At 29.2% G+C, this 5,826-nt stretch overlaps 1 long non-coding RNA gene across 1 annotated transcript; it reads right to left on the bottom strand.

Annotated features, from left to right (window-relative positions):
- Positions 1–1,977: 1,977 nt before the first annotated feature.
- On the bottom strand, positions 1,978–5,596 carry LOC143070557 (uncharacterized). The gene is made up of 3 exons (XR_012976578.1): positions 5,496–5,596; positions 3,473–3,596; positions 1,978–2,328 (listed from the first exon to the last, which is right to left on the bottom strand). It is a non-coding gene; the product is annotated as an uncharacterized LOC143070557 (long non-coding RNA).
- Between the last annotated feature and the right edge of the window lie 230 nt (positions 5,597–5,826).

Here is a 5,826-nt window from a genome sequence, read left to right as displayed (position 1 = left end):
GTTCATGTCTTCATCTCCTTATCATTTGTAAATGTATAGACAAATAAGAAAGAAATAAGCTCCACATGTATATTTGCAACATCGTAAATTAATTAAGAAACCTTCTGTTGTAAACAAAATTATGATATAAACTTCAATTTTATCCTTGAAAGGAGGTCTAGATTGCTAAAATAATCTATAAATTTTAATTTTTTTATTTGTCCAAAATCATTTAAATTCATTTAATCAACATCCTTTTATGATTATTTGATTAAAATATTAATCATTTATAGTCTTTTTACAATTTACATTTTTAAAAGCAAAATAACTGAAAACAGGATAAAACAAAGGGAAGTAACAAAAAAGTATTTCAATATTCCCAATACACATCGTTTTGATAACACAACGGCAGTTAGCCGGAGGTAAACATCGTTGATTACCAGTATGTTTGACACTCAAGCTGTCAAGTGAAGCCATATAATTATACATCTTCTTTGATCTTCAGGTAAAATTTAACACAGGTGTCAATTACACCCGTACAGTAGTAAGAAATGATCAAATATGGCGTCTGAAAAATTTCATACACGGGAGTTTTTTCTCCTAAACGGGAGGTTCACATGTATGTTACGAAGGGCATCTAATTCACATGACAAAGGAAAACCATGAATAAAGACAACACTTTATATATCCTTTTTATTTATATAAAAACAAAATCTTCTTGTCTGCAGGATTGCAAATTCGTAACTTCAAGGGCGAACTTGTAAACAGTGCGAGTTGTACCGATACCAAATTCACGCATGCGTAATACAAATATCTACAGTTAAAACATCCTGTTACAAGTAAACAAATATCGTTCATGTTGATGAGATGGAATCTAATAATTTACATAAATAAAAGGGTCATATTTACGATAGTGATTGTTTTACAATCATAATTTACAAATTAAATGATTCAGATGCCTAATCATGTGTAAAAATCGGTGTCAGGAATCTAAGTTGTTTTGAAATTGTAATACACGAAATGAATGCGGCATACGGAGACTCAATGCCAATGGTCAGCCCCTTAAGTCTTCAGAAGACTTGACGTCTTCTTCCACTAAAAAAAAACAACTATATATTTTAATGATTTAAAAAATTCACGCTAATTGAATCTGTTAATCTCTTGTTTTTTAAAACATGTCGATCACTCAGTAAAATAATTGAATTATGATCACTAAAATTGAAAATATCAGAAGTAAATATAATGTGGGAGGACAATTGTTTTAGAATATTTAGAAACTTTACCAAAAAATATTTTTGCTAAGGAACATACAGAACTGCAAAAATGTAAATGTAAAAAATATTAGTACGTTTAATACTTGTGGTAGCAAGTGTAACATTGGTTGAGAGTACCAAAATTAGGATTAAGATATACAATTAAACAAATATTTTATTTCAATTGTTCATTTGTTCATTTTATCCGTGTAATTGTAATAATATTAAATTAGTAAATCTGAAAATAAAGATTGTGATTAATGTTAATTTTTTGAAATTTAACCCATATGATCTAATTACATGTATGGTCAGCTCGTACTGGACCATACGCGTATACTCATACGGTCCGACCGTACGCGTATGGTCGGACCGTACGAGTATACGTATACGGTCCGGACCGTACGCGTACGGTCCAAATACTCATATGGTCTGGAACATATATATATAGGTGGCAAGAATTGTACATGTGAGAGCCCTAACAATGCAACTATCTGTATGATTAGCATATTCAATGGGCCAAACTTTTTAAAATGTGATCAGCACTAATTTTTGAACTTAGGACCAGACATTGCTTATATAAACCATATATATTTTATGCTATAAGTTTCATAAAAATCTGGCAATAATTATACAATAGAGAGAGCTAACAAGACTGGATGGTTAAACAGACAGATGTTGCGTGGGTGGAAATAAAGATACATCTAAAACAAATATTTATTTTCATTTTTTTTTACAGTAATACAGCTCACTGAATTGCATTCGTCAAGTTCAATTTCTGGAAGCATATAGACATTCTCAGTTATACTCAACTTGTTTCTACATCGATTTAGGGGAATTCCCCATTACTTTTTCACTAAATGTTGATTGTTATGACAGTTTTAAAATAATTTATCTAACATTTCTTATGTTATTATTGTCTAAGTATCCAAAGTAATGTAGTTCTTTCAACAGAAAAACTAGTATCCATTTAGAATTGTGTGATCATTTCTATATTTCTATATTATTTAAAAAAAAAACTCTACTAGGCTGATGTTATCTTTTGTTCGAAATTCCTAATGTCAAGGAATCAATATGATGTACTCTGGTTTACTTTCATCTGAAATAAAAGATAAAAAACATCAAAAGGTGAAAGGTTGATAGGAATGTTCATTAGACAATACCCAATGAAAAACCATGAAAATATTTATCAAGTAGGTGTTTGTTGTTTGCTTGATTTCCAATGGAAAAAAAAACATCATGCCTATAGATTTATAGGGATATAACATGTATGGTTTAAATCAATGGTGTAACTGAGAATCCTTGAAAGTGGATTGACAAGGATAAAGAAAGGGTAATGCTAGTATTGTTAGACCAAAATAAAACTATACGGAAATCATCAAAAACAATGCTACCACCTTTCAGAAAAAATATCAACTTTTGTTTAAGGCAACTGCATGCAACTAATAAAATGTACCACTGCAAATTACATCCTCATGTTATTTGTTTGCTTAACAAGACTTACAAACAACATGCTAATAATGAATTAAGTTTATACCTTATGGCATTTAAATTCAATTATGATTAAAGAATATTTCTATTATTTTTAAATATATCAGTCAATGTATTTAAACTAAAATTTTCAATTTGACTTTTGACAACAAATTCAAAAGGAAGTTTAAGTGACGTTATGGTGTTTATGTTCAGGACCATATGAGTATTTGGACCATACGCGTATAGTCATGACCATATGAGTTTTCTCATATGGTCCGAACATATGGGTTTATACTCCTTTGGTTATTAACGGGTCGGACCCAATGAGTATTTGGACCATATAATTATTTTTCAAATATGCATTAGAAACATTTCAATAATGCAATAAACTTTATCTTAAAAAAAATATAATGATGGTTATATAGAAATGTAATAATTTTATAATTCAACTGCTACATAAATATCAGATATAAATGCAACAGTCAGATATTATTTTTCATCGCTAATTGTATTTTTGCATTTCTTGTGTATAACTCAGTGTTTAGTATGACGCCCATTATCACTGAACTAGTGTACATATTTGTGTAGGAGCCAGCTAAAGGACCCCTCCGGTTGGAGGATTTTCTCCCTACATTGAAGACCCATTGGTGGCCTTATTCGATTGTCTGCTCTATGGTCGGGTCTCTTTGACACATTTCCCATTTCCATTCTGAATTTTAGTATGGGACTGTGGAGTCAACATTCATTGTGACAATCTTTATCTAATATACCTTTGATAAATGTTCCAGGTAGATGATGTCTTGTCTCAGGAAACATTAATTCTGTTTTCATAATTGGTCACACTACTGGTCAATGGTTTCAAGGTTTACATTTCAATATGTTCAATTCAATCACCTGGGAAAAAAACCCATCATTATTTACAGTAAAATTCATACACTGTGAACAACTTATATGTAAGAATGAAAATGGAAAATGGATCACAGATATAACAACCCAAACAAAGATAAGAAAACCGCTCAAACCACCAATGAGTCTTCAACACACCGAGAATTCTTTAAGCTCAAATGTATGTGGGTTTTTCAATTGTTTTTTGACAAATATTGCTATACAGACAAATACATGTACATAGCATTTTGTAATTTTTATAGCTGAGTATTTATTATAAAAGAATTGCTTGAAATGGTCATGGAAAGGATCTTCAGAATAATCACCTCTCTGAAATTTGTTGTTTATCATAAATCAGTATTCTTAAAGTGGATCTTTGTATAAAAAAATAATTGTGTATCCATTATACCAATTGTCAATTTATTTTTAATTAGGTCATGTTTAAATGCATATTGGCTATTTAACCAGATTTCTAACAGAAAATCATAAGTGTATCTCATTTAGTAAAATTTTTCATTCAATTGACCTTCACCTAGTGTTCAGGGTGGTTTAAGCTAATTAGATTCTGTATTCTTAAAGGAGATTTCCTAAACATTTGATTTGAATGGTTTATATGTTAAATTGTTTTATTGACTGTAAATTCAGAAATTATTGTGTGCATATTATTGCGATTTTGCCATTTTAGACTTAGTCATATGAAACCTCAAATTTAAAAAAATTGATGCATATGTTTTTTATAACTAAATTGATAGTTTTCATTATCAAACCAATATTATTATTTACAGTGCTTATATAGCGCTTATCTAAATAAACATTTACTCTCACCCGCCATGTGAAACCACAATGAGTCAGTCATTTTCGATAATGTGCTATATTTATATGCCGTTTGGTGTTTCCTAAGCGCTTTTCAATGCATAAAAAAACAAAAAAATAGTGATAAAAAACCTATGTACATATACTTTTTTCTGAAGAAAATTCTTTGATTTGTCCATATTTAGATAAAGTTTACTTTTTTTAATTGCTTGCTTCCAGGAATCATTTCTCCGACATATTTCTGTATGCAAAGTGACCTTAGCTTGACCTGTCTCATAAAATTCTGGTGATCGCAATACACATGAGCTCTAATTGAAATAAACTATAATCTGATTGTACATGTACATATACATGTTATACATGTGCTCAATATCCATGCTTTTTTGTTGATTGTTTACTATAAGGTGACAATCGGTAAACTTCGGCTTCAAAACACGACAAATAATTAGCCGCCATATTTTCCTATCATAACAGACAGAGAGAAAAAAAAATTAACAATCATGTTTGCGTTAAAAATGATAAAATCCTGCATTGAAGACTAAGTTTTTGAAAAATACATGCATTGGTTCAAGAATTGAATAAACATTATTTTTCACCAGTGTCTAATTTCATATGACTTTAAATGCGATTTTTAATTTTTACAATTTTGAGAAAAATCCTGTTTAATTCATATAAAATATTTCAAAATGCGAATTCAAATCATTGCGTTTACAACTCTGTTGCATTTTTCACAATAATAAAAACTTCACAATAATTTCTGAATTTACAATATTTTAATATTACCAGTACGTACGGTCTTGCTCAGCTTCACATACTAATCAAACTAATAAAAATATATTATATACAGTAAATTGATAACAAAATATTTATTCCTATATTTACTGTCAGTGTGTAAGATTTGGTGTTAACAAACATATTGTGGAACAGATATACAGACAAAACAAACATATATTAAATTAATCAAAGGGACATAACTGAATTTTTTTTTTAATCTGAAATTATTTTTTGAGTCATTTCCCTTTGAACATTCTAGTTTAATTTGTATCTTGCTAAGCAATCACTAATTTTTGAAGTAATATTTTTATCTATACCTACCATGTTAATGTATTCAGTGTGATGGTCCATTCTTATGATGAAATGCATTTATATAGAATATAAACTGAACATGTGTCTTTATTGTAATCCAGTAAACATCTAAAAAAAAATCACCAAAATATATAAAAACAAAAATTTAATCCTCAGATACAATTTATCAGCAAATTATTCATATTTATTGCATCCTAAATTGGTCTAATCAGCAACAACAAAAAAAAAGACTTTTCTAATGAATCCCAACACTGATTATATTTCATGTCAATGTATTTACTTCATTGATCATAAAACGTTTAGATAAAATGATATCTGAAAATAAGCTCATGATTGATGT

Source organism: Mytilus galloprovincialis, chromosome 4 (assembly GCF_965363235.1).
Source record: "Mytilus galloprovincialis chromosome 4, xbMytGall1.hap1.1, whole genome shotgun sequence".
Classification (NCBI taxonomy): Eukaryota; Metazoa; Mollusca; class Bivalvia; order Mytilida; family Mytilidae; genus Mytilus; species Mytilus galloprovincialis.
This window is presented reverse-complemented; position numbering and strand designations above follow the sequence as displayed.